Source organism: Ornithorhynchus anatinus, chromosome X1 (genome assembly GCF_004115215.2).
Source record: "Ornithorhynchus anatinus isolate Pmale09 chromosome X1, mOrnAna1.pri.v4, whole genome shotgun sequence".
Taxonomy (NCBI): domain Eukaryota; kingdom Metazoa; phylum Chordata; class Mammalia; order Monotremata; family Ornithorhynchidae; genus Ornithorhynchus; species Ornithorhynchus anatinus.
In genome coordinates this window covers 103,138,248-103,151,352 of record NC_041749.1, presented here as the reverse complement: position 1 = coordinate 103,151,352, position 13,105 = coordinate 103,138,248, and the positions used below count along the sequence as shown (strand labels likewise).

General features: G+C 45.3%; 1 protein-coding gene and 2 non-coding genes across 3 annotated transcripts in view; 2 read left to right on the top strand and 1 right to left on the bottom strand.

Moving 5' to 3' along the window:
- The window catches only part of SLC6A11 (solute carrier family 6 member 11), a 99,291-nt gene that overhangs the window by 40,699 nt on the left and 45,487 nt on the right, over window positions 1–13,105 (top strand). The window lies entirely within an intron of this gene.
- LOC114807024 lies at window positions 4,540–4,677 on the bottom strand. The gene has a single exon (XR_003755077.1). It is a non-coding gene; the product is annotated as a small nucleolar RNA SNORA7 (small nucleolar RNA).
- Window positions 12,067–12,204, top strand: LOC114807051. The gene has a single exon (XR_003755104.1). It is a non-coding gene; the product is annotated as a small nucleolar RNA SNORA7 (small nucleolar RNA).

The window sequence follows — 13,105 nt, the reverse complement described above, 5'->3', positions numbered from 1 at the left end:
TGCAGAGTTTCTGCTCTCCAGCCTTCTCTGTGTGAGTCTTTCAAATGATGAGTGAGATCTTTTCCTCCCTTCCCGATGTAGCCCCGAGCATTCAAGGACATCTCAGAACTCTTAGCTAAGGGGGTCGTGATGTGGCAGTGGTGGTGGATTCTTGCCACCAAACTGGGGGTGTAGAGATGGTAGTAAAGTGTGACAGTAAGTTGGAGAATTTAGTGCCTCATTCATTCATTCATTCCCTGCTTTCTTCTGCCTTGAATGACAGAGGTTCACCTTTAGCGGGAACTTTGGCTGAGACCCATGAATCCAAAGAAGGGGCAGCTTCATGCCTCTCTAACACACCCAGCCAAAGTCAGAGTGACTGGGAAACAGCTGAAAAGGAGAAGGAATTACCTCCCAAGAAATCCAACTTTAAACTTTGCCCGAGAGCTGGCGGGTATAAGCACAGCCTACCATAAGATGTGGGCATCTAGGGAAAGGTTGAGAGACCCCCTTCATCTCTGTTTAATACCACGTTTCACCATCCAACCCCTGCTGTTGAAACCACATAACAGAAAAATCCAACTTCACTTCCTTGGTGAAACACGGGGCTGAGGAAAGGCGAGTGCTGACGATAGTATTTCCATCCTCAGGGAGAGATGGACCCATATTTCAGTGAAATAAAGAGACATTAAAGGTTGGAGAAGTCTAGAGGACAAGGAGGTCTGTGCCTTGGGACCCAGATTGTGAGTTTGTTGCAGACAGGGAATGAGTCTACCAACTCTGTTGTGTTGTACTCTCCCAAGCACTCTGCATACAGTAAGTGCTCAATAAATATGATTGATTGAGAGTCGTTCTGCAGCCTGGGGGACCTCTTTTCAGCAGACTTCCAAACTTTTTTTTTGTTTTCAGAGGCTTTCCTTTCCCTCTCATCTGACCCTGGAGGCATCTTTGCAAAGCTGCTGCCCTTTGTTTCAGCCTCCACTTCACACTTTCATCAGCTGAAATTAGACTTCCTGAGGTCCAATGGGTCAGTGAGGTGTCTGAAGTGGGGTGGGGGCGGAGGAAGGGTCTTTTAACAGGCTCCCAAATGATTTCCTGGTAGTCATTGAGCCAGGTCGCCTCCTATGTGTGCAGCGCTTCCACTTCACCCCTCCCCCAGTCCAGACACTGAGAAAACAGCAGGGAAAAAAATGTCAGCCAGAGGAGGAGAGCCAAAATCTAGGCTGAGTCTGAGGACAACAGTGTCTGATCTCTGGGTTGTGAACACTTTGCCTGCCAAAGCCTTGTCTGGTAAGGAGAGGAGGGTGGGGGAGGGAGAGTTTAACTCTTATTTCTCTTGGTTAATGGCTCTGCTATTCTGGATTCATAATGCCATATTCACAGCAGAGGATTGAGCTGCTGCATCTTTGGTGTACCTTCAGAGGCTCCGGTGCTAGGAGGGAGGGCCATGTACCAGTGAAGGATTTTGAGGAGTGGGGAAAGAATCTGTTCTTCTTAGACCAGTAAATAATTTGCTGTTCTCCTTCATCTTGAAATGATAGTTTTCAGGCAAAAGTACACAGGATGATGACCCAGCATCTCACTCAACTGTGCCAGTTAGTCCCGGGCCTGAAAGAAGTGAGGTTGCAGGCACACAGGAACTTCAGTAGTCGTTAAACATGTGATCCACAGAACTGATACTGTCCTTGTACTGGTACCAGTCACCGGCATTCACTAATGGGAGTGGTTTTCTAGTGACGTAGGACTAGTTGGCAGGATTAAAGGGTGTTAAGGCTGAATTCCCAGGTAGGGAAAATGGGTACCCTCCCTTGCACTTTCCCTACTTGGAAAAATGTATAGTAATGCCCCTCCCCAGTATTTCAGGCCAAAACAAAACCCTGTCGTGTCTGGGACTCTTTGGGGATTCTGTTGGTGTGGGAACCTAATGGTCAATCACTTTGCTGCCTGGGGGATACCCAGCCCAGGCTGGGTCAGCTCTGTTTACGGCTCAGACTCTTATGATTGTAAACTTAGGGGTCTGTCCACCTTGGCAGAGGGACTTGGGTTGGCAGTGGTCCAAACCACGTTTGAACAGTAGAATGGTTTCAATGACATGAATTGCTACATGGACCACAAAGGCAGTTTCAGTGCAGTGAGTGGTGATGGGGGGGCCTGGGAGAGCAGAAAACCACCCTGTCCTCCTTGAGGGATTCGTTGGCCGGGGGATGCAGGCTGCCCATTTCTGTACCTCGTTAGCTGGAGGGCACCTTTGTGGCAGAGCATTTGGACGGGATCCCCCCTGATGTTGTGTTGCAAAGTCTTGGGACTGTACAGTCGTCCCAACTCAACTGCCTTAGGTGGGGAACACCTCTCCTAGCAGAAAACAGGTTGAGTGAGACAATCTCTAGATCTTGCCCTGGAGAGCTAGAGAGGCCTCACATGGCCAGAGTTACCCTCATCATCAAGGACAGGCAAACAAGGAGGATATCGAAAGGTTAAAGGAATAGAGAACTACCCTTGGGTCTCAGGAAGATTATTATGCAGCGTTCAATCAATAGAATCAGCCTGTACCAAGAGAGACATACACACGACCAAAGCTCTGTATTGACACCACCAAGCTAAATGTTGTTGCAGAATTCTTTTATCTAAGCACAGCACAGTGAGAGACAGGAAATTAGAGAATCCAAACAATAGCACATACTTTGGGAAACTGTTAAACTGAGTGTAAGGGCAGTGTGGTATCAGGTTCCAGACGAAATTAAAGTTCTACGGAGCTGTAGTGCTGTCCAACCTTCTCTACAGCTGTGAGACCTGGACTCCCCACACAGGAGTCACATCTGGCTCCTTCAGCAGTTCCATCAGCATCACTCACAGGCTATATTTAACACCAAATAGCCCAGCAGGTTCAAAAACAATGAAGTCTGTCTCCTAGCACTGAAATAGTGATGATTTCAACAAAGCAGCACTGAATGGGACAAGTGAGAAGAATGGGCAACAGCAGGAGGCCCAAACAACTGCAGTATGGGGTGCTGAAATCAGAGAACTGAAAGCAAAGATGATAGAGATGTTTTAAGGATGCAGTACTGCATCCCAGCTATCACCACTGGCTCTACTCCTGTATTAGTCTACTCACTGGTTTCCTCACTTTTTTAATCATTTATCTCTATGCCTTTACTTTTGTGCTTATTGAATGGTCAGCAGTTTATATCCACTTGCCTTGTACGGGACTCTGCACACAATAGGCTCTCAGTCCATGCTGTTAAATGTTGATGATTCTCAGTTCTTGATGGCTTCTTTGGAGAGGAGGGAGAATGAAAGATAATCAATGATGCCATCCTGGATTAGATTAATGGTCGATCCAGACTGAGATTCTATCTCCTAGAAGCATCTTGTCACCACTTTTGGAACTTTGTGTCTTCCTGGACATCCATCTTCATCATTAGGAATGGACCAAAAACACTCCTAACCTTTCCTCTTTACATCTCTAACTTCTCTTCTAGTAACTCATTGTGGAACACTCTTCTATCTAAACCCCTCTTGAAGCTATTTTGGAGAGATGATGCCAACCTTGGAGCTTAGGATGCAGTAATATGAGATGGGACTTGCTTTTATTTTTGGGTTTTTTAAATTTATTTTTATAGTATTTGTTCAGCATTTACTACGTGTCAAGCAACGTTCTAAGCTCTGGAGTAGATATAAGTTAATCCGGCCTCGGTCCCACATGGGGCTCACAGTCTAATTAGGAGGACAAACAGGTATTGAATCCCCATTTTGAAGTTGAGGAAGCCAAGGTTTGGAGAAACTAAGTGACCTGCCTGGGATCACACAGCAGGCAAGTGACAGAACCAGGACTAGAACCCAGGTCTTCTGGCCCTCCGTCCTGTGCTTTATCCACTAGTCCACACTGCTTCTCATCTCAAGATGAAGGCTCCTGAAGTGTGGGGGCCAGTGCTTGTCTTGGCACTTAAACTTTTGTCCTTATTCTTAGGGTCATTACTTACAATTACTTAGGGAGGGCTCTACTGTGAGGACTTTCTCTCCTCTTTGCCAGTCTTCATAAGAGTAATGCCTATGGAAAGAACTCAGGGTCCTCAATTCATGTCTCCTCCCCTTCCCTGAAGACTGCCCCTTCTTTCAAGCCACTGCTAGAACAATGCTTCCAACATGGCACCTCGTTACCCACGGTGAACAAATCCACAGTCAGTGGGATGCCTTCTGTCTCTGGGGTGACACTAATCTAGATGTTCGAGGGAGGAGGATGGAGATGGATAAAGGAAAGATCATTCAGAAACCAGGAGACCCAAAAGCTAGGCCTGTGTAGTATCAACCCAACAAACAAATTCAGAATAAATGATTTGTCTTGTCTTTGGCTGTCGAGTAGTCTCTGATCCATAGCGACACCATAGATACATGTCTCCCAGAACGCCTCACCTCCATCTACAGTCGTTATGGATGGATACATAGAGTTTCCTTGATAAAATTATGGAAGTGGTTTACTGTTGTCTCCTTCTGTGCAGTAAACTTGAGTCTCCGCCCTCAACTCCCTCCCATGACGCTGCTGCCCAGGACAGGTGAGCTGTGACTTGTAGCAGATTGTCTTCCACTTGCTAGCCACTGCCCAAGCTAGGAATGGAATGGATATGCCTCCGCTTGACTTTCCCTCCCGTAGTTGAGACTGGTAGAGTACTGGAAACTCTCCAGAGGAGACCCTGAGAGCCTAATGGAAACTCTCCAGGGGAGACCCTGAGAGGCACAGAAATGATTTAGAATAGGCTAAATTAAAGCCTCATAGAGAGGAACCAAAGCTCTTCTTGGTCTCCCTGTCCATCTGGTTAAAAGACCAATGCACTTAATTGGGAATTCCATCAATCACACCTAAAAACCGCAAAGATTCAGAGTGAAAAACTTTGGAGAAAACGTTTTGTATCCAGTCTCGCTGCATTCTATAACAAGTCTTGCTGTGGATGAAGTTGCAGAAAAAGCAGGATAACCAGAGATGCAAGACCAGAAATTCAACAGAGTTGATTCCACGCTGCCTGGAGAGAACACAGCCCTGAGATCAGAGCTGTAGTTTCAAAGTGGTGCATTTGTGCCTCCCACCTGGGGGTAGGACAAAGAGACACCCTGACACCCCTGGTAGAGAGGCTACCTGACTGGCAGGCTAATCCTGAGTGAACTTCTTGCTCCATCCTGAAATGACTTTCCTCTGGACAGAACACTCATTGGTTCACCTGGGACTACCCTACCGGGTAGGCAGCCCCTTTCTCAAAGATGACAGCCTTAGTTATTTTACTGGAGCTTCTGAGAAAGGGCCTATCGATCCATAAATTGCAGGGGAAATCCAGGCCAATTTTTCCCTGGGGAAAAAAAAGTTGAGTCTTGTGGTAACTATGGACTATGGGCTAGAAGAGGCCATTTAATCCCCTACAGATGCAAGTCTTTCTTGTCTTGAAAGAGTGCCAGTGAAGAGATATCCATTTTTATCACCCTTAAGCCAGCTTTGCCAAGAAATCTCTTGACCTATAAAGAGCCCTCCCACTCCTGTTCCTCTTTCTCTTTTGTCTTCCCTCCCCAGTCCCCTTTCTAAATAGCAACAATGCATCTGAAAACAAGGAGCTGCAGGAACCTCAAAGAAAGGATCGAGGGCTTGGGAGCAAATTAATTATTTTCATTTTAATACATGTTTGCCCACAGCCTGATTTCTTTTCAGGCTCTGAGTCAAGGGTTGGGAGAGTTCTTAGCTGCAAGGCTGGTGTTTCATTGCATGAAAAATCCAATAGGATTAGAGACAGAGTTGTAAGCTACCACTACTTTCTTATGAAAGCATTCTTCCCACTTGTGGATTCTGTGTGCTTTAAAAACACTAAATGCTATAGTGGGGCATCTTATAGCCCCTCAGATTTGGAGTTGATTGGAATTTTTTGTCCAGCAGTTCCTTTGAGCCTACTTGATCTCCAGATGGCTCCTTTCTCCCAAGGCCCTTCTCCCCTTCTAGACTGTAAGCTCACTCTGGACAGAGAATGTGTCTACTATTCTGTTATATAGTCAGTCAGTCGTATTTATTGAGTGCTTACTGTAGGCAGAGCACTATACTAAGTGCTTGGGAGAGTACAGTGTGGCAATATAGCAGACACATTCCCTGACCACAACAAGCTTAATAATAATAATAATAATGATGGCATTTGTTAAGCGCTTACTATGTGCAAAGCACTGTTCTAAGCTCTGGGGGGATACAAGGTGTTCAGGTTGTCCCATGTGGGGCTCACAGTCTTCATCCCCATTTTACAGATGAGGTAACTAAGGCACAGAGAAATTAAGTGACTTGCCCACAGTCAGACAGCTGACAAGTGGCAGAGCCGGGATTCGAACCCATGATCTCTGACTCCCAAGCCCGGCCTCTTTCCACTGAGCCACGCTGCTTCTCTAACCATCTTACTCTTCTTTGTCTTACTCTTACTTACTCTTACACACTTACTCTTTCAGTCTAGAGGGGGAGACAGATGTTAAATAAATAAAATTACAGATCTATACATAAATGCTGTGGGACTGGGAAGGGGGATGAGTAAAGGGAGCAAGTCAGGCTACATAAAAAGGAGTGGGAGAAGAGGAAAGGAGGGGTTAGTCAGGGAAGGCCTCTTGGAGGATATGTGCCTTCAAAAGGCTTTGAAGGGGGGGAGAGTAATTGTCGGATGTGAAGAGGGAGGATGTTCCAGTCCAGAGACAGGACATGGGCAAGAGGTTGGCAGTGAGATAGACAAGATCGAGGTACCGTGAGAAGGTTGGCATTAGAGGAGAGAAGTGTACCCTCCCAAGTGCTTAGTACAGTGCTCTGCACACAGTAAGCAATTGATTGATTGATTGGTTTCCTTGTTCTCTGCAGCCTGGGCCCAAATCTTCTCCACCTTTAACTCAGAGGCAGATGCCATTCTCTCTGTCCAGATATCCCACCAGAAAGGAGCTATTGACAACACTTCATTTCCCCAAGACAAATGGGTCAGAGAAGTCTCTAAAAGACTACCTCCCAGCAGCATCGACACTTTGTTTCAGTAGTGTTTATTGAGCACTTACTGTAATAATTGGGTTATTTCTTAAGTGCTCACTCTCTGCAAGCACTGTAATAATAATTATTGTATTTAAATGCTTAATATGTTCCAGGCACTGTTCTAAGTGCTGGACTAAGCGCTGGGGTAGACACAAGATAATCAGGTCCCAATTGAGGCTCACGGTCTAAGTAGGAGGAAGAACAAGTGTTGAATCCCTGTTCTGCAGATGAAGGAACCGATGTGCAAAGAAGTTTAAGTGGCCCAAGGTCACAGAGCGGTCAATTGGCAGAGCCGGGATTAGAACCCAAATCCTCTGACTCTCTGGCCTGTGCTGTTTGCACTAGGTCATGCTGCTTCTCTGCTACTGAGTAGCTAGCACCGTACTAGATACTTGGGAGATAGGTGGACATAAAAATATGCATGCAAGAGTTGGGAAAAATGCATAAATCAACAAATAAATGGTCGATAGATAAAGAAATGCTAAAGGTAGTTGCTGTGTGGAAATTTATGGCTCTAGGTGGTGGTAGGTCTCCAGGAGAGCTTTAAAAATGGGGAGAGTTGTGGTCTGGTGGATATGAAAGGGTATCACTCTGAAACCTACCTCTCCAGCCCTGACATCTCTCCTCTGCAATCTCACATTTCTTCTTGCCTCAGGCCATATCTACTTGGATGCATCTCTACTGACACCTCAAATTCACCATGTCTAAAACTGAACACTTCATCTTCCCACTCAAACTCTCTCTTCCCCCCAATTTTCCATCACTGGTGACCACCACTATCCTACCTGTCTTTTAAGCCTGCAATCTTGGCATTATCCTTGGCTCATCCCTCTCCTTCAACCAACAAATTCTGTCACCACATCCTGTTGGTTCTATCTTCACAACATTTCTAAAATCCACCTCTTCCTCCTTTCTATCCAAACTACAATCACACTGGTCAGAGCATTTTGTCATATCCCATCCCTACTTCTGCATCAGCCACCTTGCTGAGCTACCTGCTTCCAGCCTCTCTCTTCTTCAGTCCGTACTTCATTCTGCTGCCAGATCATTTTGCTCAGAAATTGTTCTATGTATGTCTCCCGACTCAGATAATTCCATTGTTTGCCCATCCATCTCCATATCAAGGAGAAACACTTTGCCGTCAGCTTTATGCTACTCAGTCAGCTCTCTTCCCTTGCTTATCTCCATTTTCTCCCACTACAACCCAGCCCACACACTTTGCTCCGCTAACTCCAACCTACCCATTGTTCTATGCATTTGTCTCTCTCATCATCAACCCCTTGCTCACACCCTCCCTGCTGCCTGGAACTCCCTTCCCCTTCATATCCAACAGGCCACCTCTCTCCCCTTTCTTCAAAGCCCTACTAAAATCATATCTTCTCCAGGAAACCTTCCCTGAAAATTTATCATCTCCTTACCCTAATTTCCCTCCTTTCTGCATCACCTCTGTGGTTGAGTCCTTACCCATAAGCACTTAGGTACTCACTGAAACTTCATAACACTTACGTACATATTCTCATATTCTGTTGTTTCCCCCTCCTATAATTTATTTTAATCCCCCACTAGATTGTAACATCCTTGATTGTGTCTACACACTCATATTGACTCTCCCAAGTGCTTAGGCCAAATGACTTGACTTAGATTGGCATATTTTGGACACATAATCAGGAGGACTAATTCTCTGGAGAAGACACTAATGCGAGGAAAAGTCCAGGGAAATCGTGGAAGAGGCAGACCAGAAGCTAGATGGATAGAGACCATAATAATGACAACAGAAGAGCCATTAGAAAGGTTGTGGATTGTGGCGGAGGAGAGGGCGTTCTGGAGAAAGTATATCCATGGAGATGCTATGAATCGGAAACGACTCATTGTCACTTAATAATAAAAAAAGTGCTTAGTATAGGGCTCTGAACACAGTAAGCGCTCAATAAATACCATTCATTGATTTATTGATTGGGAGGGAACCCCAGAGAAATGCTAGATTTTAGAAAACCCAAGACTTCCCTCCTTCTTGTAGATGGTGATTGTAATCTGAGCAGGGCCCTAAGTGGGCACTGCACCAAAGAGAGAAAATAATGCCTTACAGGTGTTTCCCTGGGGATTTAATTCCCCTTTTACAGATGAATTAACTGAGGCACAGAGAAGTTGTGACTTGCCCAGGGTAACACTATCTACCCCAGTTCTTAGACCAGAGCTTGGCAGTTATCGAATACCATGATCATTATTGTCATTCTTATTATTATATCATGTTATTATTTTAGATAATTTCAAAAGCAAACTTTCAAATTAAACATATTGTTAATGAGAATTTAGTGAGGGCAGACATGCCTGCAACGTTTAGGTTTCTCAGAGAACTCAGACAACAGCCCTGGTTTGAAATAACTGTGAGCTGGGGAAAAAAAACCCAACATGTTTCCTTGTATTGGCATACAAATGAGCCATTAGAGTCAATTAAAACAGGATACAGCATAATTAATCCAATTGTGCTGATGTTTATATTCAGAAGAACTTGACCTGTTAAGTTATGTTATGCTAATTATGTTGTATTGTACTCTCCCAAACACTTAGTACAGTACTCTGCACATAGTAGGGAATGTGTCTGTTTATTGCTGTATTGCCCTCTCCCAAGTGCTTAGTACAGTGCTCTGCACACAGTAAGTGCATAGTAAATATGATTGAATGAATGAATGAATGAATGAATAGTACATGCTCAGTAAATTACGATTGATGTGCTAAGGGAAAAAGAAAACAATTGGAGAAATGCATTTTGAGAGTGACAGTTTCTTGTCAACGACCAGAGTTCCTGTTTGCCTCAACATTAGAAGTAGCACATTTCAATTCCATGAACTGAATCAACTTCGTCCCTTTGGCGGAAACCCAGGAACGTCATTCTCTGGACTTAATTAATGTGAACATCCCCTTTCCAACTTCAAAACAAGGAAAGTATCAACCTCATTTCTGAAAAGTGCCAGAGCAGTTTTCAAAACTTACCTACGGTGTATCATTTTTCAGTTTGCTGCTAATTTATCCACCGTGTTCTATTTGAACCAGACCCTTGATATTTGAGTTAATGTCCATATATTCCAAGTAAATATGTACCAGAACTTCAGGAACCGGCAGTGTGTGGGCTGAGCTGGGAGGAGATAGGAGTCTAAGAAATGTCAGGGATGTCAGTATATTGGGTCGCCTTAGTGATAGGCAAACATGAGGGCACTTGCTCTCTGGGGGCAAATAAAAAGTGACTATCCTGCTGAAGAAGGTGATGATTCATAGCATCTGATGTAAGCTTCATGGGGGCAGGGACCGTGTCCAACTCATTCTTGTGAACTCTCCCAAATGCTTTTTACAGTATCCTGTACACATAGTAGGCGATGAGTAGATACCGTTGATTGATTGGCAAGTATCCCAGCCTGATTGAGAGGGTGTGCATGTGTGCTGCTTACAGGCCCACCTTGTGTCTTGCTGCCTTTTTCCTTGAGTTGGATTTAGCTGTCCTCTGAAAGTCCTATAGATGGGGGAATGTGGGGAGGAGCTTCCCAGATACCAGGCGCTCTCTGCAGGCCACAGAGGGCCTGCCTCTGCGTGGGTCCAGGGTGCCTAGAGTTCTATCTAGGCTACTGGCTCCCTGTTCTCTGTTCTCTTTTAACTTTGGCATTTTTGCTTAGGAGAAAACATTACCCTCTAGACTCTAAGCTTATTCATTCATTCAATAGTATTTATTGAGCGCTTACTATGTGCAGAGCACTGTACTAAGCACTTGGAATGTACAAATCGGCAACAGATACAGTCCCTGCCCACTGACGGGCTCACAGTCTAATTGGGGGAGGCAGACAGACAAAAACAATAGCAATAAATAGAATCAAGGGGATGTACATCTCATTAAAACAATAGCAATAAATGGAATCAAGGTGATGTACATCTCATTAAAATAAATAGGGTAATAAAAATATATACAAATGAGTGGACGAGCACAGTGCTGAGGGGAGGGGAAGGGAGGGGGGAGGAGCAGAAGGAAAGGGGGGAAAAGGGGGCTTAGCTGAAGGGAGGTGAAGGTAGGTGGAATGTAAGCTTACTGTGTGTAGGGAATGTGTCTAACAGCTCCGGTGTATTGTGCTCTCCCAGATGCTTAGTACAGTGCTCTGCACACTAAGTGCTCAATAAATGCCATAAGAAAAAGAAAGGGCCCTGAACAGTGCCTTGGATGCCCTTTGCCCGACAAGAGGTCTGGTGGAGGGTGAAACACAGGCCCAAATGAATGACTTTTGGTTTCTGGCACTCTCTTTAATGATTAATTCTCAGCATCTCGAGTTGTATAAGCCCATTAGCCATCTCTAGCACTTATGTGCTTATGTATTACCTCTTTTCAGTACTTAGGTTCATACATGCATTCAATTGTACTTTCAAGTACTTCTTTTGACTAATCTATTTGTAAATCATTTATGGAAGGGAACGTATCACTTGTTTGGTACCTCCTAAATAATTAGTACAGTGCCCTGCACCTATGAGCACTCAATAAATGCTCTTACTTTTACTAATACTCACTTGGCTGAAATGTCTCCTGGGGTCAGAAAATCATCCCGCTGAAAGAGCTCTCAAGGGACCATTTGATCCAACCTCTGCTTCCAGGCAGCCATTCAAGACAGCTGATTGTGAATTAATTGATTTTGATTTTATGTTTCAGAATTTTTTCAGGTATTGCTATTTAGATGATATCCTCTTTGAAAGAAGTACTACATCACATTTGCTCTTTACCCATTCCCAGGGACTGCTCCCAAAATAATGGCTGGTGACTCCACATGAATGTCTGCCAGTTCCTTCAATATCCGAGGATGCTTGTCATCAGGCTCCATTGATTTGAGCATTGTTAGTTTTCTGGTGATTTTTCCATCATAACCTCATTTATCCAGATTGCTTAGGGACAAACCCCGTCTGGGTACGTGGGACCCAGCCTCAGCTCCTGGCTCACTTTAAAAGTGGTGCCCTCCTTTGACACTAAAGGAAGGAGAAGGAGTACTTACCCGTCTTCTCTTGCCTCATTCTTTTTCATTTGTCTAGAAGCCAGGGCGCCCCTCTCAGGATCGCACCTGGAGGGTTTCCAGCATTCTACTAGTCTCAGCTACAGGAGGGAGAGTCAAACAGAAGCCTACCCATTCCATTCCTAGCTTGGGCAGTGGCTGGAGAGTGGAAGGCAATCTGCTACAAGTCCACACTCCCCTGTGCTGGGCAGCAGCGGCACAGGAGAGAGTCGAGGGCGATGGCTCAAGTTTACTGTGTGGAAGAGGGCAATGGTAAACCACTTCCAAAATTTTACCAAGAAAATTCTATGCATACACTACCAGAACGATTGCAGATGGAGGTGGGGCATTCTGGGAGAGATAGGTCCATGGAGTCACTATGGGTCGGAGACGTCTCGACAACGTAAGACAAGACAAGAAGTCAGGGGCTGGGAAAGGGAGCAGAGTTGGGTTTGGGACCCAAATGAAGGAATTGAAGTCTGAGAGCCCAAAATGGTCCAGAGAAAGTGGAGATTCAAAATCCAACCCCCACTCTTCTCACCTTTCCTCCTGCCTGAAAGCATCCTCTCCCCTCAACCTCACCAAATCATATCCCTTCCCTCTTTCATGGTCCTATTAAAAAGTCACCTCCTCTAGGAGGCGTTCCCTGAATACTGCCCCACGCTAACTGATGGTGCCTTGGCACAGTAAGCGCTTAACTGATACCATAATAATAATCATTATTATTATTATGGGAGTGTCACCGGGAGGTACAGGGCCTCTGCCAGTCCACGGGGAGGGTTTAGAGTGCTAAGGTCCTACCTTTATATCCTCTCAACTCCCTCTCCTCCCACGAGGATAAACTACTGCTATCTCACTGGCAATCTCCAAAAGGCTCTGGGCAAAGCTGGGCTCTGGCGGGAGAGAGAGCCATTCTTCCCAACAGGCAGAACTCCAGAAGTTGCCTGGCCCTGAGCAAGACAGCAGGGAAAGTGTAGCGATTAGACTTGGCATCAGTGACTCGGGCACTCTACCACTGCTGCCGCCTCATGCAGCAGCAACTCTTCTAAGTCCTGCTCACTGGGTGTCTGGCTCACTTGGGCACAGAGCC